Source organism: Zonotrichia leucophrys, chromosome 9 (genome assembly GCF_028769735.1).
Source record: "Zonotrichia leucophrys gambelii isolate GWCS_2022_RI chromosome 9, RI_Zleu_2.0, whole genome shotgun sequence".
NCBI classification, from domain to species: Eukaryota; Metazoa; Chordata; class Aves; order Passeriformes; family Passerellidae; genus Zonotrichia; species Zonotrichia leucophrys.
Window position 1 is genome coordinate 2,601,379 of NC_088179.1, and position 24,010 is coordinate 2,625,388.

Here is a 24,010-nt window from a genome sequence, read left to right on the forward strand (position 1 = left end):
ACCAAGAGGAAAACTCTCTCTTATTTCTCAGAAACAGGAGCAAACCCTTTCCCACTAGGAAAGTGCAGAGCTTCATCAGTAGGAAAGCGAAACTGGGGCCCAGAGCTTCATCAGTATGTAAGAGAAACTGGGGCCCTGCCATGCTGTCTTCTCTGGGACACACACAACCCCTGGGGCCCCTGAGCATCCCTGCCTTCTCCCTGGCTTGTCCTCCCAGCCTGAGGTCCCACAGCCCCCCTCAGTGACAAGGCCAAGCTGCTTTGGAGATGTAGGAGTGGTGCTGAACCCCTGCACATCACTGCCCTGAGCACAGGGCAGGACAAGGGAACGTGAGCTGTATCCTCACTGATCTCTTTGTTGAGTGCTCACTTGGGCAAAAAGGAGCCTGTGCTGCCAGTGTGGCCTCTCCAGAGGGCCTGCAGGGGCTCCTGATCCCCTGTACCCCTCAACAAAACCTGCAAAACCCTGTGCAAAAGCAATTCAAATGTTTTCAAACGCTGAGCCATGCTGCCATGGCTGGCAGTGCTTGCAGGTCACTGGCAGAAGGGATTCCTTGGGAGGAAAATGCAAACAAACAGCAAAGACTTCACCTCTCCTTTATTTATGCCATTATCCCACAGTTCCCAGCCTGTGCACTCCTATCTTACAGGGACATGATGCTCACATTTCATCTCAGGAGGAGCAATGCTGTGTTAAGGACCTAACCCAAAGTCTGTCACATTCTTCAGAGCTTTCCCATACTCATGAATGATGCAGCAGAAGCTGAAGCCAGCCCTGGATCTGTTCTGCACTGCTGAGATGTTTAACCTCTAAGTCCAAGTCCTGGTGAGAACATGACAGGAGGCATCACCACAGCCCTACCAGAGCCTGGGAACACTCTGCTCTGAGGCTCTCCTGTGGCCCCTGCATTAGGCAGCATCAATTGCATAAATCCTACCACATATTTGCAATTGAAGAGTGCCCTAGAACATTTCCATCAAGTTTTCCACAGCTAACACCACCCAGCAAAAGGACTTCTTCAATCAATCCCACATCTGCTGCCACAAAGAGATTGGGTCCTCAGGAAGCAGCTCAAAGAGCTCTTCTTCAGGGCTGAAGGACTGTCCATCCTGCTCTGCAGAATGCCATTGAGGAGGACCAGGAATGATGCCTCCTCTGCAGGGTCTCTTCCTGTAGGGGGATAGAACATAAGTAAATAAAGGTAGTATAGAAAGTAATCTTACCCCCTAAAAGAGTTGCAGCTGGGTTAATTATTAAGGATTAGGAGCAGGCATAATTTTAACAGGCCACAGCTGTAGCCGATAAGCAGAGTGTTATAAAAGAGTGGATTGGGGGAACTGGAGCCAGTGACTGCTGTGAGGACAAGGAAGAGTCAGTGCCCAGAGGAGATGCCTACAAGAAACATCAAGGAGGTACAGAACTCTGGCAATATGGAACCTTTGTAATGTAATGACAATAGAACTCTTGCAATGTATTGACAACACCTTCCCAAGGAGGCAAGGGAAAATGGCAGCACAGAGCCTTTGGTGGTCTTGGGAAGCTGCTCAGCAGGGAATGATTGCTGGGGTAAGAGAAACCACTGCCAGGTTTCCTTCCTTCACCAGGACTTCTTCCAAACCCCCTCTTCTCTACCTTCCTCCCTACCCAGTCTCCTCCTCCTCCATCCCAGCAGCAGGAGGGTGCCGAAAGACAATTTCTCACTCCAGCTGGGATACCCTGAAAGTGGCCATTTGGCAGCCCCAGAAGCACTGCCCATGTCTGCGCCATCTTCACTACTCAGGCTGTTTCTCTACCATGCATTGAGAAGAGCAAGCGTGAGGCAGAGGAGCTCCTTGGGACAGAGCAGCCCCAAAACAAGGGCAGAGTATCCCTGTGTGGGAGCTGGGACTTTCCTGGACTGTGGGAAGAAACCACTCAGGAGCAACCACACAACCTCAAACCTCTCTGTCCCCTGCCCTGCCCTATGTGAGTATTAAAGAACAAAGCAAAGCACTTTAAAATATGTGCTCTCCCCACTGGAGAGGCTGTGAGAACAAGCAATCCACCTGGGATAGCAATCACAGCACCCCATGTACTCCTCAGAAGCGCTGAGATGTTATTTTGATAGGTGTGATGGAAGAACAGCCTGGTCACTGAACACAAGGAGAGCAGCACCTGCACAGACAGGTTCTGCAAACCACACACACTGCTCTCAAAACACTCTGGGCTAAAGGAGACCAGTGGCTCCTGGCATCTGCCATGTGTGGGAACTCAGCACATCCCTTCAGATGCCCAGAGTTGCTGAGAACACCCCGTTGGGGGGCTCAGAGACCCTGGCATGCTGCCCAGAACACCTGGTGGCTTGATTTTGACCCTTCCAACGAATTGCCAGCTTTGTATGAGGACAGGAAAGTCACACAGGTTTGAATGGTGTAATAATAAAGTATTCACAGGGTGAAAATGTAGATTTTAGGATTTTTGGTATGGGGGTTATGGGGACAAGATGGAGGAATCAGGGCATGTCCAGCCTTTCTTCTTCTTGGTCTCCATTTTCTGCAGTGATGTTGGCACTTTGGGATTGGTTTAGAGGAGAAGCTCACTGTCTAACATAGGTGATAGGTATTGGGAATTAAGTGTAAATATGTTATATGCAGTTTGTAGTATAAAAGGACAACACAGAGTGCCTGTGGCTGCCCTGCTGAGCAGAAAGAAAATTTTATAGATAAGAATTAATAAACAACCTCAAGACCGAAAAGTGAAGAGTCCAGACTCGTTCTTCAAAAGTGCTGCAGCAGAGACATCCTGCACATCTCGGGGCAGAGAACAGACAGCCAACCGGAGAGCCATGGCTTGGCACTGCCCTCACAAACACTCCTGCTAAAAACCCCTGCAGGACCAGGGCTTTGGCCATCAGAACCCACAGAAGGAGCAGAGAGCCCTTTCCACCACAGAGCCACGGCACTAAGGGAGAGCCCTGAGCTCAGCAGCACAGCTGCCCTCACCACAACTTTGGGCTTGCTCAGCAGCCCCCTGGTTCTCCAGTTTCAGCACAGAGTGGGGCAGCTGCTCTTGTTTTAGTCCTGGCTCTCACCTCCACCTGCTCTGCACCTGAATTTTCCCAGCCTCCTGCTTGGGTTGATGACTGAATTCATCTCAGAGATCCCTAGATGAAAAGCACCAGCAAGATGCCAGGGATTGCTCAGATTAAAGAGATGAGGCAGGACTTGAAAACCACCTCTCCAACCAGCTGCCATATGAATCACTTCTCCACTGTCTCCCAACTCCAGCACTGGCCTCTTCCCTGTCCCTCTGTGCAAACATTCCTTTGGAGCCTTTCCCCAGGGCAGGCAGTGCCTGGCCCAGCCTTCCCACTGCTCCCAGCCTTCTCCAAGGCACATTCCCAGCAGGCAGGGGGCACCCAGCTGCTCTCCTGCCATCCTGTCCCTGTGTTGGCAGTGGTGCTGCCAGCCCAGCCCTCCCAGCTGACCCAAAGTGCCCACTCTGTGCACAGCCCCAGCCCTGAGCTCACCCCAGACCAGGCACTGCTCATCCTCCAACAGCAAACACAAAGGAATCATGGTGGCATGGCTTCATGGTGTCCTGGTTTGGTGCTGGCACGATGCCAGTGCCCCCATATATAAAATATATTCTCTACAGTGGCTGCTGTGAGATGTGACCAGAAATAAAGCAAAGCAGGCTCCAGCTTAGGAATAAAGGAAAGAGCTTTATTCACTTACAGTATGAAAAAAGGGACACACAGAACTCATGGAAGCACCAAGCTGTGCTTGGGAAGGTTAGTGTCAGGCTGGGAGATGCTTTGCTTTTGAGCAGTGGCCCTCTGCTGCTTTTGTGAGAGGTTTTTTCCCATCCTGGCCCTTATCAAGCAGCTGGGAAGGGATGTCCCTATCAGAGAAGCAGGCTCTGCCCCTTCCTGCGGTGATTCCTGCAGGCAGAGTGTGCTTGGGATGATGCCCAGCTTGACAAGGAGGAGCAGGAGACTTTGGCACTGAGCCTGGAAAGAGCCAGTTTGTGTTCCAGCTGTTCCCTGACAGCTGCAGGAAACTGGCCCTGCTCTGAGCCTCACCTGGAGCTTCTGCTGCCCTGCCCAGCCCAGTGACAGCTGGGGGACAAAGCCTGGAGTGGTGAGCTTGGGAGAGCTCCTGGGGCTGTTCCCTGGCCCAGTGCAGCCTCAGGAGATTGCAGTTTATTGCAGCCCCGAGACACGTGAAAAGTCTCTGTTTGGGACTGCACATTCAAAGAATGAGCCAGAGCTCTTCAGTTCTCAGTCTCAGAGTTGTTTATTGGATCTTATCTATAAAAATTTTTCTCCTGTCCAGCCGAGGTTCGCTCAGCAGGACAGACAGAGGCACTCCACCTGCCCCCGGGGCAGTGTTATCTCTTTATACTACAAACTACATATAACATGTTTACAATTACTTTCCAATACCTATCACCTGTGTTAGACAGTGAGCTTCTGTTGCCTTATATATATTAAGAGTTCTATTATCATTAGTTTGTTGTCCTATATGGCAAGAGTCCTTTTATCATTGTAGTGCAAGGATTCCACAGCACTAGAGTTTTGTACCTCCTCAAAGTTTCTCATAGGCAGCTCCTCTAAGCACTGACTGTTCTCAGTCCTTGCAGCAACCATCTGACTCCAGTTCTCATCAGTCCACTCTTTTATACCTCTGTTCTTATTTGCTACAGGTGTGGCCTGTTATCATCCGGCCTGCTCCTAATCTTTAGTAATTGGTTCAGCTGCGACTCATTGGGGGATAAGATTACATTCTACATTACCCATACTGTGCCTTCCTACAAGCTTCTACTCTGAACCAATCCAAAAGTGCTAACATCACAGCAGAAGATGGAGATAAAGAAGAAGAAGAAGAAGAAAGTCTGGACATGCCCAAGTCCCTCCATCTTGTCCCCAAAACCCCCATTCTAAACACCCCAAAATCTCCCTTTTCACCCAGTGATAATTTTATTATTACACAACTTAAACTTCTGTGGCTTTCAGGTTTTCATACAAAGCTGGTAATTTGCTCCACGGGTCATAATCAAACCCACAGATGTTCTGGGCTGTGTGCCAGGGTCCCTGAGCCCCCTGGCAGGGTCCTGGCAGCTCTGGACACCCAGAGGGATGCACTGAGTTCTGACAGTGCAGCACAGCCAGGGCACAGAAGAGGTGCCCCTACAGCAAAACAGCTGCCAGCCCAGGGCCTCCACACCCTGATCCTCTGCAGCAGAGGTGTTTTACAGCTGCAGAAGGCAGCAGGGACCTTCCCAACGTGTCCCAGAATGGCTGCAATCCCTTTTCAGATCACCCCAGGGAATATCCAGCATCTGTTCTGATGGAGGTCTCAGCAAGAGAAGGGGAGGAAGAAAATCATCCTGGCCATTCTGTCAAACACCTGCTGTGTCAAAGAGCAGCCAGTGCTCTCCTGATGGCCCACGCTGACCCCAGCACAAAGAGGGGACACTTGACCCTCACCCTGGCAGGGCAAACCCTGCAAACACTTCAGCACAGGCCACGCTGCAGCTGCAGGTGTGGGACACAAGCAAGGTGACCTGTGCAGCAAAACTTCAACACCCACTTGAGGCCACTACTCACCGAGGGCTCAGGGTCACAGAAGCTCAAGGGCAGTGCCTACAAGAGCAGAGAATTGTGTAGGATAGAGGAGATTACTTGGCTGAAGCTGTTGGTTCTGAGGGTCCTGCACCCCCCATGTGTGCTGCTGGAGGATGGCACTTCCAGCTAGGCTGAATCTCCTGGAGCAAGCCCCTAAACATGCATGTCCTTCCCAGCTGCCCACAGGACCAGCTGCTGCTTTCATCCACTTCCACACTGGAGAACATCTGGTGCAAGCTCAGGCAGAACTTCTGATCTGGTTTCCACCAGAATGAGCCCAGTTTGTCTGCAAAAAACTGCACTGCCAGCCCATGGAGTGTGCAGAGAGTGAGGACAATTAGGGAATTTGCTTCAAAACCACATGGCTGCTCCAAAACGAAACACCTGTAGAGTTAGAGCCCATGATCTCTCACCTCCCACTGCTTCTGGAGGGAAATATAACTACCCTAGATGGAGCCTGAAGTGTTTCCATAAGCTTTTGGTTTCACAGCTTCAATCCTAGCCCCCAGGGGGGATTTTACACACCTTTCACCTTTCATCCAGCTGTCTGTGTCTGTGTGCAGCTGCTGGCAGGCACATCAGAGGGGCCTCTCCCAGCCCCAGACAGCTCTCCTGCCCTGAACCCGGGCAGGCAGCACTCCCTGCACGGGGCAGGTCTGGGCAGGAGGGATCTGCCTGCCCTGGGCACACCCTGCATGCAGGGCCACTGGCAAACAGCTCTGAGATGGCTTTGGGTACTGCCAAAGCAGCTGGATGGGTTCCCGTGGCCACCTCCAGAGCTGTGGCCATGGCCAGGGGCATCCCCAGAGAGCAGGGACAGCTCCAGGTGCCATCAGCACAGCACCAGGAGTGGGTCCCTCTGTCACAGACATCTTTTCATGAAAAATCCTTTCCTTAGGATTTTTCCTCCTGAGAAGCTGACAGGCCTCAGGAACAAAATGTAAACAATGATTATCTGCTGCTGTGGAATGCAACAGGTGCATCTGTGATTGGTCTCATGTGGTTGTTTCTAATTAATGGCCAATCACAGCCAGCTGGCTCAGACACAGAGCCCAAGCCACAAAACTTTGTTATCATTCTTTGCTATTCTATTCTTAGCTAGCCTTCTGATGAAACCTTTTCTTCTATTCTTTTAGTATAGTTTTATTGTAATATATATCATAAAATAATAAATTAAGCCTTCTGAAACATGGAGTCAGATTCTCATCTCTTCCCTCATCCTCAGACCCCTGTGACCACTGTCACAGCTGCCCCTCAGACAGACCCACAGCTGCCAGCTCCAGGGGACAACACTCTCCATTCCCATGGGAAATGCTGGTTTGAGTGGCTGCCATCAGAGAAAATGCCCAGCCAGGACAGCAGCTGTGTTTGACAGCAGGAGCAGCTCCACAGCACCAGCATCTCTGCCATTCCAGCCAAAGTTCCTTCCACAGCAAAGTGGGCAATAACCACCTCCTCAAGGGCAAGATGTCCTTGTCCCAGAGGTCTGTCATAGCTTCAACAATGCTCTTTTCAGCCTTTTCACCTCTTCACAGGAAGGAGAGGAGTCTGGCTGTCTCAGAGCCATGAAATATCCGAGGCTGAACTGAGTTCCAGCACCTCCTGCTGGCTGTGCTTACCAATGCCACATGCTGACACCTGGTAAAATCCCTTCAGATATGGGTGAAAACCCCTCTCAGTGAATACATGAAGGGAACACACACTCATTTTCAAGGACACTGCAGGAATTCAACAACAGTTTCTTTGGCCCACCATATATATATATCCACATGTGTGCATGTGTATTATTTTATCATATTAATTACACATATTAATTACACATATCATCTTAATTACACATATTAATTATTGCATCATTTACTAGGAACTAGTATTTAAATTCCATTTTACGCATCCATTTTTTTATCTTGACATTTTTTGCTTTTTTGACAAATAATTAAACCATATATCCCTACATTATCCAAATTATTTGCCATCAATACACTTTCAATTAACCTTCCTCTATATTTCCTAGTATCAAAAACAACAACCAGCTGTCATCATCACTGCATAACCAACCCCAAACATAGAATTAACCCCAGAACTAACCCCCCCCAAAAAAATCCAAACAAAAATATAAACCATGATGAAAAATCATCAACCCATCACCCACCAAATTTTACATTCTTGTAGCTTACAAAAAGCATGACACTGAAGATATCAAGATGGCTGCCATATACACCCAAGGACAAAAGACTTAGTCCTAACCTTACTGTTAGTTTTTGCTAGGTATATACATGCAGGTATCCACACTCCGGTGTAGATACCCTGGACACTTTAATTAGGTAGATAAGAGCGGGTATCAGGCTCCTATATCCATAATATATATACATAAATGTGTATATACATAAATATATATACGTATTTATGGGTGTGCATGCATTTAAACATACACAGAAAGAAATATCTGTAAGATTTCTTGGGAAACAGAAAGATAAAGAGGCAGCAAACATGAGGAGCCTAAAGCCAGTACACAAAATAATTGCTTCTCCAAGCACCTCCCCACATTTTTCCACAATAAAGTCAACACCACAGAGGGCAGAAGAACCAGCCCAAAGCAGCAGTGAAACTGCAACAGCAGAGCAGAGACAAACAACCAGACAGGGAAGTAAAGTGTAGAAGGCAAGCAGCAGATTGGCTTGCACACACTGCCTACAGAGTCCTGCTGTGGTGTTTTTGGGAGTTCTGATTCCAGGTGTTGTGAGGGAATCACAGCTCAGCTCCTGGTGTGCCCCTTGGACACAGGGCAGAGACTCGAGCTTCCAAGAGTTCCTGCACTCACAAGCAGGATGAAATGGTTTCCAAGATCATACAGCTTGTTTGCTGTGGAGAACAACAAGCTGTATGATCCCTCCTTTTTTAAGGGATATTTCAGAGTTGTGAGAGCAAGAGAACCACCATTTTCAGGAAAAAGAAAGATAGAAATGCTAATTAATTCCATGTTCCCCTCTTTCTCCAGCTCCCTCAAAACCATCAGCTCCTCTTTAGCATGCCCCTCTCCCAAGCTCCAAAAAGGTAATTCCAGAAGGTTATTCCTGGAGACAGCATGGTGTGTGTGCACTGAATGAAGGCTGCTCTGCATTCCTCCTGGGCAGATAAGGAGGTGAGGGGAAGAATTCTTTCCCCTGCGTGTCTGTGCATGACCCAGAGCCACAGAGCAGCAGTGGGCCACTGGCAGCTCCCCAGCAGATGACTCTGAAGTGTTTGAATGCAAGTCAGGGTGGCAGAAATGGTCAGGAAAAATGTTTTCCTGCAAGCAGCCCATTCAGAGCTGCAGGGCACAGCCCCAGCTGAGGCTCCTGCCTGCCTGGGGACCTGGGTTTTACACAGAGTGCTGACATATCTCACTTTGGGGTGCCCTGAGGAAAAACCCCCAGCCTCAAGGTGTGATGGGGTGTGGGAATGTGGGCACAGCCCCACAGCACATGCACACACTTCCCTGGCACATTCTGCTACCAGTGCTGGGAAGCTCCACACACATTCCTGGTACAAGCAGGGATCAGCCTGCATTGCTCCCAGCACACTGGGTACTGGCTGAGGCAGCAGCACCCTCACCCATCAGGTTCCTTGTTGGGGAAGATGAAGCAGGAAAGCCTTATAAATATGATTGCCTGGCAAAAGATTTTGAGAATATGGAAACTATAAGTGAGATTGAAATGAAAGCAAGCTTTGAGATATTTTAGTTACTGAACAATGGGAAAACAATGGCATGGCCAGCTGAAGGTAATCCCCTTTTGATGGAACAACACCCTCTGCTTGCAGACAGCTCCAAGGGTCAGAGCAGACCCTACAGCTTGGCAGAAGGGGCCCAAAGAGGAGTTTTTAGGGTTAAAAATGTAACACAGTATGATAATGTGGTAATTCTTATAGGTTGTATTGAAATGGTATAGGATTTGTATATTTTACTAGATTGATTAGTGAGAATCAGAATATTCAACACAGAAGATGATTTATTGTATTGTAACAGGAACTTCGCTCACTTACTTTCTATACTCTTACTCTTGCCTTTTACTTTCTTACCATTTTGCTCTCTTACCCTCTCATCCTCTTTCCCCCTCTCTTCTCTCGGGCCTGCTCTGAGCTGTGCCTGGCAGCTCCCAGCAGGGCCCTGCACCCAGGCCCTTTGCAATGAACCCCAAATCCCAGCAGGGCCCTGCACCCAGGCCCTTTGCAATAAACCCCAAGTTCCTGACCTGGCTGCAGAGATCTTTGGGCTCCGTCCATCCCCACCATCCTAACCCCGTCAATCCTACATTCGTGAGCACTGGCTGAGCAGGAGATGCAAAGCATTGGCTGCCAATCAATTGATGAACATCCAGCTCCTGCCACCTGCCCTTGCCCTGTCCTGCTGCTGCAGCTATCCTGGCAAAACTCCCCAGCACAGCAAAATCCACCGGTGCCATCAACACATCAGACAAGCAAAATCAGCTTTGCTTACCCAGGGCTTTTATACTGGGATAACTGGAAGGGATTTTGCACTGAAGCAGAATAATTAAAATCAAACAAAGAAACAAATCTTTGTCATCCATGTGCTGTGCTGTGCAGCTGTTGGCAGTGTGAGGTGTCTCATTTGAGGTGCTCTGTAAAGCACACAAAGGACTCTTTAATTACTGGTGAAAAACTCCCAACTCTGGGGAGCATTATATGTGGATTTCACTCTTCCTTAACTGGGGTAGGCAATCAGAAATACTGTAGGCAGCTGGAAATGGAGGCAGGAGAGCAGAAGAGAGCTCGTAGCATGAGGCTTCACCCACCATTACTGAGACTGATGTAGGTGGCCTCTGGCCTGGAGACCCTCTGAGCTGCGGCACACACCTGGGCAGGAGTGTTTGTTGTCTGCCAGCCAGGTCAGAGACTGGAATTTCCCCTCTTTGCTCCATTGCTTGAAATACCTTCTACAAACCCTGAGCATAGGAATCACTGTAGATGAGAGTAGGAGCCCTCCCAACACAGCATCCCATCTCTGATGTGCCAGGGAAAGAGTTAACAGGGTGAGCACAGGGCTGTCACTCCATAGCACAGCCTTATTTTGCTTTCTTTTTACGGTTTCCATTTGCAAATTGCCTAATTATAATGCCTGTACGTCGAAATCAGAATTAAGCAGGGCCAAAAAAATGAAGCTTGAAGAGAGCTGAATTTCAGAGAGCTGATGTTGGGGTTCTATTTTAAGTCCAGTCAGATTTAGGGCTGCCAATCAAAGGGTCACACTTGCCTTCAAAGGCTACAGGGCTGTGAGGGATTTCCTGATGCTAAGCACCAGGCTTAGCTGTGGCGGGCAGGCAGAGAGTGATCCTGCTGGGGTATCAAATACCCAGTGCTCAGTGCTCTTGTCTGGGGCACACAACAAAATATTTGCCCTAATCCCCTTTTCCAGGGGACTGTGCAGCCTCCCAGTGCAGGAGATGCTCTCCAGAGGTCCCATCCCTGGTGTCCTTTGCTGGTCCCTGCACTCAGCAGCTCAGGGTGAGGACACTGCAGGTGCTGGGGGCTGGGTGCTGGTTCCATCTCGGCAGTTTTGTTGTTAATTGCAGCCCCAAGATGTGTGAAAAGTCTCTGTTTTGGCCCATGTGTCCGAAGAACGAGCTGGAGTTCTTCAGTTGTCATTCTTAAAGTTGTTTATTATATCTTATCTATAAAATTTTCCTCCTGTCCAGCTGAGGTTCCCTCAGCAGAACAGACAGAGGCACTCTGCCTGCCCCAGGGCGGTGTTATCTCTTTATACTACAAACTACATATAATATATTTACAATTACTTTCCAATACCTATCACCTATGTTAGACAGTGAGCTTCTACTCTGAACCAATCCAAAAGTGCCACCATCACAGCAGAAGATGGAGGTAGAGAAGAAGAAGAAGAAAGGCTGGACACACCCAAGTCCCTCCATCTTGTCCCCAAAACTCCCATTCTAAAAACCCCAAAATTACCCCTTCACCTAGTAATAATTTTATTATTACAGTACTTAAACTTATGTGGCTTTCAGGTCCTCATACAAAGCTGGTAATTTGCTCCACGGGTCATAATCAACCCCACAGGTGTTCTGGGCTGTGTGCCAGGGTCTCTGAGCCCCCGGCAGGGTCCTGGCAGCTCTGGACACCCAGAGGGATGCACTGAGTTCCGACAATTCTGTGCTCTCCAGGGAGGTTTTTGATCAGCCCAAAGGGGAAGGGGATGGGTGAGGCCCTGCATGGGTGCCTGTCCTGGTTTAAGGCAAATCTGGGAGAAAACCTCCAAAGGGGCCCCTCCAGAAAGCAAACCCACACGTCCCCTTCCCCTAGGAAAGGATTCCTTGGAGAGAAGTGGAAAGAACCTGTTTATTTAACAGCACAGCACCCCCAGCACACAGAATGAACAATACCAGGTGACAGCACTCTGTCACCGCTCTGACAAAGATGACAAATTCAGAAAGTCTCTCTGGGGGTGGTCGCTCTGTTCTCAGTCCCTCCTGTGCTGGGGCAGCTGCTGCAGCCACAAGGTGCAAACTCTCGGTGTTCCCAGGGCCCAGTCTGGAGCAGGCTCGAGTGGGTCCAAAAAAGGGAAAGGAAAAACAGTCCAGGGAAAATCAGACTGCTTAGCTAAACTAGCTAATGAGCAGAAGCAAGGGCAAGAGCAAAGCAAAAGCAAAAGCAGCACCATGAACTGCCCTGTCTGTGTGTCCCACCAGCAGTGGGAGAGCGCCTGATAGCAAAACCAAAACAAAACTTTCACTCTTCAGAGCCAGTCCTGAAGGCACAGAACAGAATATCCAGCATAAACAGAACACACAGATGGGGATACAGCATCACAGCATCACCCTGGGACAGTGCCCCTGGCAAGGGCCAGCTCAGCCTGAGGTGGCTGCAGCACCCACAGAGCAGCCGGGGCAGGGATCTCCCTGCACCTCCCTCTCCTCCCAGCGCCTTGCCACAGATTTTACAATTACTTTTATGAGTTTCCCCAAGGGAATGAAAAGATTAAGGCATGAGTAACAAAACCAGAGGCATGTGGAGTCTGGCCATGGCACAGGGAGCAGCCCAGGCTCCCACCTGCACAAGGGGGCTGCTTTGATGCCTGCAGCACACGGGAACTCCCGTTTGGATTACTGCAGACCGTTTGCTCCAGGAATTTCACCACACCTTGTTCTCCCACCGTGCCTTCCTCCATTGCAAACCTGACCCCAGACATGAGCACATCTCACCTTGTCTGCCCAGGGTTTGCCAGCTTTTCTCAGTGCAGTGAGCAGCAGTGGGTATTCATTGGGAGAAAAGATGTTTTCAGAGCTGAGTATTGGCACCCCACCCCTTCCCCAGTTGAGGGGAATTTTGGATTTTGATCTGGTTCCAAAGTCTGCACAACCAACACCTTTACCAGAGCCACGATTGCCCCACTGCCTACAACAACACAGCCTGTGGGTGAAACCCACCTTTGTGGGTGGTACCAAATCCATGGCAGAGGAACAGAGAGCTGCACAGAGGGAGGTGAAGTGTCTCTGGAGGAGACATAGCACAGGCAGGCCAGGGGAGGAGAAACTCCATGTTGGCCTCTTGGAAATACCTCATTTTACGTGTAACTTTGGCATGGATGATCACCAAACCTGCTTTGAGGGGCCAAAAATAACACATGTACATCACACCTGTGAGAAAACCTGGTACAGCAGTGAGCTGCCATCGACAAAGACTGCCCTGTACTGGATGTGCTCCACTTGGGAACAACCTGCTCTGAGGGACTCCACATCCCAACTTCAGAAATCAGAGAGGTTCTGAGCACAGGCAGCCCTTTCCAGACTGGGGTTGGAGAGGGGAGCCAGCCTGCAGCCCCTCTGCAGCCCCAGTGGTGTGGGGTTCCCTGCTATTGGAGCCCCAATGTTGGTAGCCGAGCCCTGACCTGAGCACAGCAAAGCACCAAACATTCTGACTCAGCTCATCTGTTGGCTTTTATTGTGCTGCTGTGACTTGTGTGGTGAATTCCAGGTGGGGAATGCAACAGCAGGCAGGCCAGAGTGCCTCACTGGTGGTAGAGTTCAGTGCAATGTGTACCCACAATGAAAAACCCTGTGGAGATCCATCACTGCTGAGTCACAGGGTTTGGGTGGTGCAGACAACTTCAGCATTTGTCCCCTTTGGGGAGAAGATGGATTTTTAGCCCAGATCTGGAGATCTCGGCTAAAAAAAAAAAATTTACTAAAACCTAGCCAAGTTTATTGCTGTTACCAGCTGGCTTGGTTGCAAGGAGGGGGAGTTGTGCAGCTTTGCCTTCCAGATGGAGCTCAGCAAGCCAGACTCTCCCTGCCCATCCCTGCCCCACCTCGCCCCAGAGGCTGAAGGGAGGAAAGGACAAGGGAGGAGAGGCACAGGGAGGAAGATGATGGAAGGAACAGCACAGGAGCAGTGTACTTTGGTGGGCAGGGCACCAGCAGGGCTGGGCTGTTCCTACATCTGCCAGCTGTTCACTGTGTGACTTTAGGGGAATTTCTCCACCTAACCCTCCCAGTCTGCACAAGTATTTAGATCACAGTGTTGGCAAACTAAAGAAAAAACTCCTGTACTTAACAGACGTACCCAATAAGCTGTGTGCTGTATTTAGAAAATAGAATTTTCTTTGTCCACAGCTGTCACACACATGTAAAGCCCAAAGGTGTGCATTGATCTGTCAGTGCTACACCACTGATGTGTACAGTGCAGCAGGGAACAGCACCCAGATAGGAGGGAGAGCCAAAAATTCCCCTACACAAAAACTCCCCAACAACCAGATGATCAGTAAAGTGACCACCTTACTTACTACTACTACTACTTACTACTTAACCCTAACCCTAACTCTAACCCTAACCTACTGAACCCTAACCCTAAAGTGAAGTGTAAGGTGTAGCAGAGAACAGCACTCAAATAGGATGGAGAGCCAAAAACTCCCTGACATGAAAAGTCCTCAACAAGCAGGAGATCAGCAAAGTGATCAACTTACTTACTACTACTACTACTACTACTTACTTAATAGTACTCACTACTTAACCCTTAACCTTAACCCTAGCACTAAGCCACTGAACCCTAACCCTAAAGTGAAGTGTAAGGTGTAGCAGAGAACAGCACCCAAATAGGAGGGAGAGCCAAAAATTCCCCTACGCAAAAACTCCACAACAAGCAGGGGATCAGTAAAGTGATCACCTTACTTACTAGTCCTACTCCTACTTACTACTTAACCCTAACCCTAACTCTAACCCTAACCCTAAAACCCAATACTAAGCCACAGAACCCTAACCCTAAGGTGAAGTGTAAGGTGTAGCAGAGAACAGCACCCAAATAGGGTGGAGAGCCTAAAACTTACTTAACTAAGTACCCCACACTACCCCAGCAAGCAGGTGATCAGTGACAGTGACACAACCTGGCTGCACAGGGGAGCAGTGACAGTGACACAGGCTGGCTGCACAATTTGGGCCTGCTGCTGTGTCTCTATCAGGCAGTGACCTTAGGGACAGGCATCCCTGGAGGTTTTCCAGCAGCAGAGCAGGCCCTGGCACAACAGGTCAGTCACCAGCTCAGGTTTGGCACTGTGCTGAGATGGCAGCTGGGACAGGTGCTCACACCTGAAGCAAGGAGCACAGGGAGGACACCAGACCCTGCCTTTCCTGAGACTGCACAGCCCGGGTCTCTCTGATCCACCCAGGGCAGCACCACCTGCACTGACACACCCCTAGGAGAGCTGCAGGTGTTCCCTGCTCTGCTGGAGCCAGGCTGGGTGGAGCAGCAGGGAGTGCAGGGCACTGAGGCAGCCAGGGGTGAGAGCACATGGAGCAGCTCAGCCCAAACTGATCAGTGGGTGTGACGGTGTTCACAGGGGTCTGAGGGTGAGGGAAGAGATGAGGATCTGACTCCATGTTTCAGAAGGCTGGTTTATTATTTTATGATATATATTACATTAAAACTATACTAAAAGAATAGAAGAAAGGATTTCATCAGAAGGCTGGCTAAGAATAGAAAAAGAAAGAATGATAACAAAGGTTTGTGGCTTGGACTCTCTGTCCAAGCCAGCTGACTGTGATTGGCCATTAATTAGAAACAACCACATGAGACCAATCACAGATGCACCTGTTGCATTCCACAGCAGCAGATAACCATTGTTTACATTTTGTTCCTGAGGCCTCCCAGCTTCTCAGGAGGAAAAATCCTAAGGAAAGGATTTTTCATAAAAGATGTCTGTGACAAATGGGCGCTGAAATGGGAGGGTCCCCATGGAGCCAGGGCACACAAAAAGCTGCTGAAAGGAGTGGAATGTGTGAGTGAGCAGCTTTTCCAAAGATATGATCTGAATGCACCTGGAGCAGCCCCAGCCAGATGCAGCATCTGCTCAGGGCACTCCACAAGGACACAGCAGTGTCAGAACCAGGGCTGCTAATGCAGAACATATCCCTGAGCCAGCTGCCAGACAGGGATCTGGAACACGTTCCAAAGGCTGGCTGAGGACCATGGCTCCTGCTCCAGCCAGATTGGAATTTATCAGGGGCATCGTGTATGCAGAGGTGTGACTGCCACGAGAATGCAGTGGCTCTCCAGAGGGGAAGGAGTGACAGGATGGACAGACAGATGGACAGACAGGATGGACAGACAGCTCACCCAATGAAAGAGAAGGCTGCTGAGAGACAGAAGAGGGGCCATCCCATCTCTCTGCTCTAACAGAGCAATCCAGCTGTGCAGAAGCCCTGGCAGAGGATGCGGTGTCACAGGTACCATTGGCACCCTGGCAAGCAGAAGGCCCCTCAGTCAGATGATCAGGGCAGCAATGAATTCACACCACATTTCTGAAAGTTCATCTGCTTGGTGTGACCTCCAGGAGTTCCCACACGATGCAGGACATGGCCAATACAAACACACGGCTCAGGAGCAGTTCTGGGGTCTCTGGAAGGTGCAGGTTACCTCTGCTTTGCTTTTCCTCTTGTCATCTCCTGCAACAACACATGCTGTTTCTGAGCTTGTGAGCTGACAGTGCAGCTTCTTCTGGGCCTGTCACACAAAGAGGCCATTGTGCTGCAGTGCCACAGCAGGGACAGCACACAGGACAGCCAGCAGCTGGCACTGCCACTCCTCTGAGCCTCACCTCCCTGCCCTGTGCTGCTGCCAGCACAGCTGAGGAGCATCCCTCCCTCAGGAAACTGAGGAGCATCACTCCCTCCCTCAGGAAACACCACACCCAGGACACTCACATTGCCCACCACTGCTCCTCAGGTGCCCGAGGTCCTGCAGGCAGGAGAGCAGCACATCCCAGCACACAGGGATGGAATACATACAATACACACCCACCCCTGCTGCTGACGCTCACAGCACCCAGGGATGGAACACACACCCATCCCTGCTGCTCACAGTGCCAGGGGTGGAAGGATGGAACACACACCACGGTGTTCCTTTGGCACCTCAGCTCCTCTGCAAGCCCCCCACACCAGGCTGGTTGTCTGAGCTAAAGGGGGAATTAGAAGGAGCTGGTTTACAAACCCAGCTCCTGAAGGGTTTGGAAAGCAGGCAGGCATCAGTGGGGAAGGTGAGGATTGTATCTCTTTTCTTTTATGGGATGGTTATATCAGCAACAACATGGATGCTGCCTGAAACAGGCAGCTCATTACATGTTTGCTGTATTTTAGGAGTAAGATGAGCCAGTGCAAGAAAAACAAACAAGCAAACAAACAAGCAAGGGCTGGAGGCCAAGCAGGGCTAATTATCACTGAGGAGCATTTTCCAGCAGAGCTCCCTGCTGAGCTACAGCTCCTGCTGGCACGGGGAGCTGCCAGCCTGTCCAGACAAATCCATCCCACAGCAGCTCTGAGCAGAGAGGGCTGGGGGCTCTCCTGGGGTGCCCCTCTTGCTGCCTCCCACCCTCCACAGCGCCCTGCAGGGCAGCTGCCCTTGTTCTTCACTCTCCCATGCTCTGAAAATAGGCTGGAGAAGTGCAGCTCGCTGGAGGACAAACCTCTTGTGGCAACCTGGATTTTAGGAAAGAAATGTGGACATTTTACAGGTCTTCCTGTAATAAAAACTGGAGTGTCATGAGCTGTCTGCAGCAGAGGCAGGGGACAGCCAGGTGGCTCAGGGCAGAAAGGCTCAGCTGCACAACATCTTCATGCTTGGCTTGTTCAGCTGATCCCACTCATGTACAGGAACAAGGCAGGCCCTGGGAGCACAGTGTGTTTACTCTGCTTGAGGTGTGCTTTAAAAACCTGACTCCAACAGCATTAAAATTAAATCACTTGGCAGGGAGCCCGTAGGAGAGGCTGTATTTCAAGACTTAACCAAGACACAAAGATGGTTCATGCAATTAGGCTGACAGTAAAATGCTGATCTTAATTATGACTTCAGCAATGATGACATATTTGTGATGATTAATTTCAAGATATGCAGATAAGAGGACATGGATCAACTGCTGGGTTCCCTGGACTCCCTTTTTTACCCTCTTCCCCTCCTCTCCCCTGAGGAAGAAATCCTGCCATGAGCCTCAGTCAATCCTCTCCCAGTAATGTTCCACTTCTCCAGATAAATTTAACAAGGGAACAAAGAAGGAAAGAAACTATGAGGAAATGAAGCTCACGTAGGTTCTGTCAACATGGGCATCTGGGCTGCAGTGAGAGGTCCTGCAAGGGGGATTTTCCTGTTGATGCCATGCAGAGCCACAGAGGATGGGCACAAAGGAGAGAGGATCCAGCCAGACAGGGAATCAGGCTTCATCACTCCCAGAGAAGTTCCCTAGGTGGCAAGTGCAAGAGCAGACTTTGTCCTGGAGGCTCACAGTGCATCACAAAATATATTAAAGATAGTTTCATGTCACCTCTCCTCTCTTTCACTGGCCACTTGTGTCACACAATTCCAAGGATGGCCTTGTTGCTGCTCCAGGGTCTTAAGCACACACTGCACCTGCTGCTGCCCAGAAAACCTTGCCTTGCTTCTATTCCAAAATCCTGAGAGGGTTCAAACAAAATTCCAAGCCTGCTAGAACAGCTCTCTCCCCTCACACCCACCTCCTGCTCAGAGGGCAAAAGTGACTCCTCTCCACATCTATTCCCCTTCCTGGACAAATAATCTCCATGTGGAGATCATCCTGCCCTGGAAACTGGAGCAGACAGCCTCCATCTGCATCTGGGTTATGTGACGGTGTTCACAGGGGTCTGAGCATGAGGAAAGAGATGAGGATCTGACTCCATGTTCCAGAAGGCTTGATTTATTATTTTATGATATATATTATATTAAAACTATACTAAAAGAACAGAAGAAAGGATTTCATCAGAAGGCTGGCTAAGAATAGAAAAAGAAGGAATGAATAACAAAGGTTTGTGGCTCAGACAGAGAGTCTGAGCCAGCTGGGTGTGATTGGCCATTAATTAGAAACAAGCACATGAGACCAATCACAGATGCACCTGTTGCATTCCACAGCAGCAGATAACCATTGTTTACATTTTGTTCCTGAGGCCTCGCAGCTTCTCAGGAGGAAAAAATTCCTAAGGAAAGGATTTTTCATAAAATGTGTCTGTGACAGAGGGAGATTCCCTGACCCCTCTGGGCAGCCTGTCCCAGTGCAGAGAAGGTTCCCAATGCCTGCCCAGCACTGTGGGACCCCTGCAGCTGTCACTGGAGGGGAGGAAGAGCCAGACTCCAGCAGCTCTGTGACTGCACTCCCAGCAGCAATTCCCCTCTGCTCCTCCTGACCAAGCCCCTTTCCCCAGGCCCTGACCATGCTGGCAGCTCCCTGCTGGAGCCTTCCTCCTCCTCCTCCTCCTCCCCTCTCCCAGGGCTCCAGGGCTGGATGTTCTGCAGGTGTCATTGCACAGATGCAGAGTCTGCCCAGCCCAGCACTCAGCAGTTCTGGGGCTGTGAAGAGCCTGGTGCCAGGCAGGCTGACACGGATGAATTCCATCCAGCAGGAGCATGGCGGAGGTGCTGCAGTGACTTCCTGGGCAGCTCAGGGTGAAATCAGACCTTTCAATGGCTTACAGCAGTGAGCTGCTAGTGTAAAACTCCTGGGTCCAGGGTGCCAGCCCTGCTCAGCCTGCTGCAAATATTGAATGGGGTTTGTCCTGCCCTCCCCAGAGATCCACCCCACACCCCCATGGGGCTCACCTTGCCTGGGGGGGCCTCAGGTGGTGCCTCTGTCTGGAGAAGGAGCAGGAAACTGATTTGGAAGCTTTCAAGATCATTTCCTCCTTCAGATGGATTCAGTGCAAACACCATTATTGACACAGCACAGGAGTAAATCATCCAGGTGCCCTCCCCACACAGGCCTGAACACAAACATCATAAAGCCTCTTCCTGGGACCCAACACAAACAGAACAAAAGCAGCTTTGTAGCCAGGACACGAAACCAGAGCTCCCCTCTCTTAACCCCTAACCCACAGCTCCCCTTTGTGACCGTGTTCACAGGGGTCTTATGTTGAAGGAAGAGACGAGGGTCTGACTCCATGTTTCAGAAGGCTTGATTTATTATTTTATGATATATATTATATTATATTAAAACTATACTAAAAGAATAGAAGAAAGGATTTCATCTCAGAAGGCTGGCTAAGAATAGAAGAAGAAGGAATGAATAACAAAGGCTTGTGTCTCAGACAGAGTCTGAGCCAGCTGACTGTGATTGGCCATGAAATAGAAACAACCACATGAGACCAATCACAGATGCACCTGTTGCATTCCACAGCAGCAGATAACCATTGTTTGCATTTTGTTCCTGAGGCCTCTCAACTTCTCAGGAGGAAAAATCCTAAGGAAAGGATTTTTTATAAAAGTTGTCTGCGACACCCCTTCCCTTCTTGCTTTCACAACCCTAAGAGGTGGCTTTGTCTGGCCTAAGAGGAAAAATTGAAATAAGTCTCCTGCTTGCTGCCAGGCTGGGCTTGCCAAGAGACCCCAAGAGCAAGGGCAGCCCCTGTGCTGGTGCAAGCAGAGCTGCCCACGAGCCCTGGCTGTGCCCACCCTCACATGGAGGGCCAGATCCAGGATGGAAGAGCCCCAGATCAGCTCCAGGGATTAGGAGTGCTTCATACACTCCCACACAAGGTCTTCTGACAATTTCCAAATGGCTTCTTGCTAAGAATATGTATTTCCTAGGTCTCCCTTTCAACAGACTTAGCTGTCTCACACTGTGTGTGGATGGTTGGTGTTAGGTTCTTTCCCAGAGCTCAACTCTCTCTCTTTGTAACTCTTCTATAAAAAGCAGCAAGAAATAAATGAATGCATAAAAACCAGAGAGTCATCATAATACAGGAACTTTACCTAGAAGAGAAAACCCTAGAAAACAGGAAGGATTCTAGGAAAGATGACTGGGTCAGCATAGCTGTGGGGAGATGCTGAAGGAAACCACACGCTCCAGCACTTGCAGGACCTGCTAAACACAACTCACATCAGAGCCAAGATAAACCCATGACAGCTTCTTCTTCCTGCACCTTGGACTACATTTATCAGAGAATTTAGCCCAGAGAGTTTCTTTGGGAAGGAGGTTGAGATGCTTCAGTGTGTCCAGAGGAGGCAACAAGGCTGGTGAGGGGCTGAGAACAAACACAAACCCTGTGAGGAACATTTGAAGGAGCTGGGCTGTTCAGCCTGGAGAAGAGGAGGCTCAGAGGTGCCCTTATTGCTCTCTACACCTTCCTGAGGGAGGCTGCAGACAGGTGGGGTTGGTCTCTGACAGAACCAGAGCACACAGTCTCCAGCTACGGCAGGGAAGGATAGGTTGGATATTAGGAAGAAATTTTTCACTGAAAGAATAATAAAGCACTGGAATGCTCTTCCCAGGGAGGTGGCAGAATCACCATCTCTGGATGTGTTTAAAATAAGCCTGGCCATGGCACTGGGTGCTATAGTTTGGTTGAGGGGTTGGGGCTGGGTTGGACTGGATGATCTTAGAGGTCTCTTGCAGCCTCATTATTCTGTGATTCTGTGTTTCTGTGTTTCTGTGATTCTGTGCTGCCAGAGAACTGCAGGAGGCAGCTCAGCCCTGCCTGGCTGAATCTCAGGCCCTGCCTGGTGGGGACTTGCAGTGCTGCCCTTGCTGTCCATGCCAGGAGTGCCCAGAGGAGCTGCTTACACCGACATCTCGGGCCAGGCCTCAGGGCTGCCTCCACCCAGCCCAAGCTTGCCTCAGAGCTTGTACTGAACCCATCTGCTGGTTCCTTCCTGATCCTCCAGAGGAGCCCTTCAAGGACCAGCTCTGTTTCTCCTGGGCCTGTCTGTAATTCCAAGTTAGAGAAGGAAGTGAGCTGTGCTCCCAGCAGGCTGCTGTGGGTTTGGTGCTGCTGGGGCTGGGGTTGTGGAGGGCATGGCTTGATCCCAGACACCCAGCACGGAGCTGTGGCACTGACATGGGCATTTCTGCCCTGCTCCTGAAGTCTGCCCAGAAAGCCTTGAAGAGCAAGGCCCAGGGAGGTACCAGAGATGGCCAGCAGGGCAAGAGGAGCTAGAGGTGTCTTTAGGCTTCAGTGATTTCCCTTTAGCGCCTGACACAACATTCCTAACTAAGTCTGCACTGTGTATCCCCACAGGCCAGGGACATTTTATAGCCCACCTGGAGCAAGGGCCACCTTCTGCCCTTCTTGTGACACTCAGGAGGCTGCAGGTCACAGCCCAGAGCTCTTGCTGCCATGTGAGCTTGCTGAGGGATGCAGGCAACTCAGATGAGCCACCCCAGCTCTCACACAGCTCTCCTCTGAGAGGGCAGCAGGCAAGGAAGCAAAGGATAGCCCAGCAGAGCTGCCCACATTCTCAGTTTGTACCTTGTTTTTCAGAGCTGCCCTCCAATCACAGTTTTAGGCTGTGGATCATTGGGATTTTGATTTGTCCCACAATGTGCACCAGGCTTGAGTGGATCTAGTCCTACCACTGTGCTCAGAACCCCCTGTTTGTGCAAACTTGGTGTTTGCTTTTCTATCAATTACGAGGGCACAGAAGCTATGGCTGTGCTAAGAAATTTTTACTGGAGTTTATAGAACATTGAGTAATCTCCAGAAGCCAATAAAATGGCTTCACCCCCTAAAGTAGCCATTTCAGAGTCCAGTTCAACTGGATCCTGCATTTATGGAGTAAATGAACCCCTTCCCAACATGTCCCATTAAACCAGGTGTGCTGCAGGGATACTGCTGCCCTTTGTCCAGACTTAAAAAAAATCAAACCAAAATAAAGCACTTTTAATTCTCTATAAAAAATAACATGGTTTAATATGAACTAACATTTTTTCTCTTTTAAGTCACCCTGCAAAGCATTAACAGGAGCCTACATGATGTTCCTGACTTTCCATGGTTCCACTGCTCTTTTTCCATGGTTCCACTGCTCTTTTCCATGGTTCCACTATTCTTTTCCATGGTTCCACTGCTCTTTTCCACAGTTCCACTGTTTTTTTCCATGGTTCCACTGTTCTTTTCCACGGTTCCACTGTTCTTTCCTTAGCTTTTTTGCACCTGTGATTTGTGACTAGCCAGGTGAGCTGGCTGCAAAGCCCTGTGCCTGCTGACCATGGGAGCAGCCCTCATTTCTCACAGATTTTGGAGGCACAGCACCTCAGAAGATCACTTCCATCACCCCTGCACAGCAGCAGAAAGGTGAGGAGAAGCACTGAGCATCCCCAAGTGACCAAAAGCCAGTACATGGAAAACAGCAGCAGTACATTTAGCATTTTTCTGCAAACTCCTGAGTCTCACTAAAAAAAGACATGAAGAAAAATGAGGATCCAGGCAGAAAAATGGCAGCCCAGGAGAATTGTGTTCCCCTCTGGCAGCTGCAATCCTGCATCATGAGACCTTGTGGAATTTGTGTTTCCCTGTGCTCAAACACAGCATTTGTGCAAAACACAAAATGGGGTGCCAAGACTCTCAGTTGATCTCTGCTTCTAAAATACTTTGACTTAGAAAAGACCAGTGTTTCTCAAAATTGACCATAAAATATATTCTGTCATGGCTAAAAAGGATCTCACAGAGTTCCCCTAGGGAGCAGGGCTTTTCCCCACCTACAGATGTGCAATTTGTGAAGTGAATGCAAACCTCTGAGGGACAGTGAAAGGGGGCATTTTCCAGAGCTTTTCACAAAACACACAGGAGCGAAGTTCAGAGCCTGATTATGTACAGGTTAATGTGATCAAAATAAAACCTGTGTCCTGTCAACAAACCTGGAGTGTCCCAGCTGGGAGTTACCCTGGGCACACACTGCACATCAGAGGAAATCTTTAGAAGCTTTCAGCCCTCCTCAGGATTGTGTTTAAGGGCTTCAGTGCCTTCTCTGAAGCAAATCCACTTTAATGAGGATGCCTGTAAGGCATTTAGGAGCTAATATAAATATCTTGCAGGGGAGGACTGTGATGCATGCAGCCCTGTTACAAACATAGCATAAAGGCTGTGATGAAGACAGCCCCGTGATAAAGATAACTTTCAATTACCA

At 49.6% G+C, this 24,010-nt stretch overlaps 1 long non-coding RNA gene across 1 annotated transcript; it reads right to left on the reverse strand.

Moving 5' to 3' along the window:
• Nucleotides 1–580: 580 nt before the first annotated feature.
• On the reverse strand, nucleotides 581–4,633 carry LOC135451913 (uncharacterized). The gene is made up of 2 exons (XR_010441480.1): nucleotides 4,565–4,633; nucleotides 581–1,170 (listed from the first exon to the last, which is right to left on the reverse strand). It is a non-coding gene; the product is annotated as an uncharacterized LOC135451913 (long non-coding RNA).
• Between the last annotated feature and the right edge of the window lie 19,377 nt (nucleotides 4,634–24,010).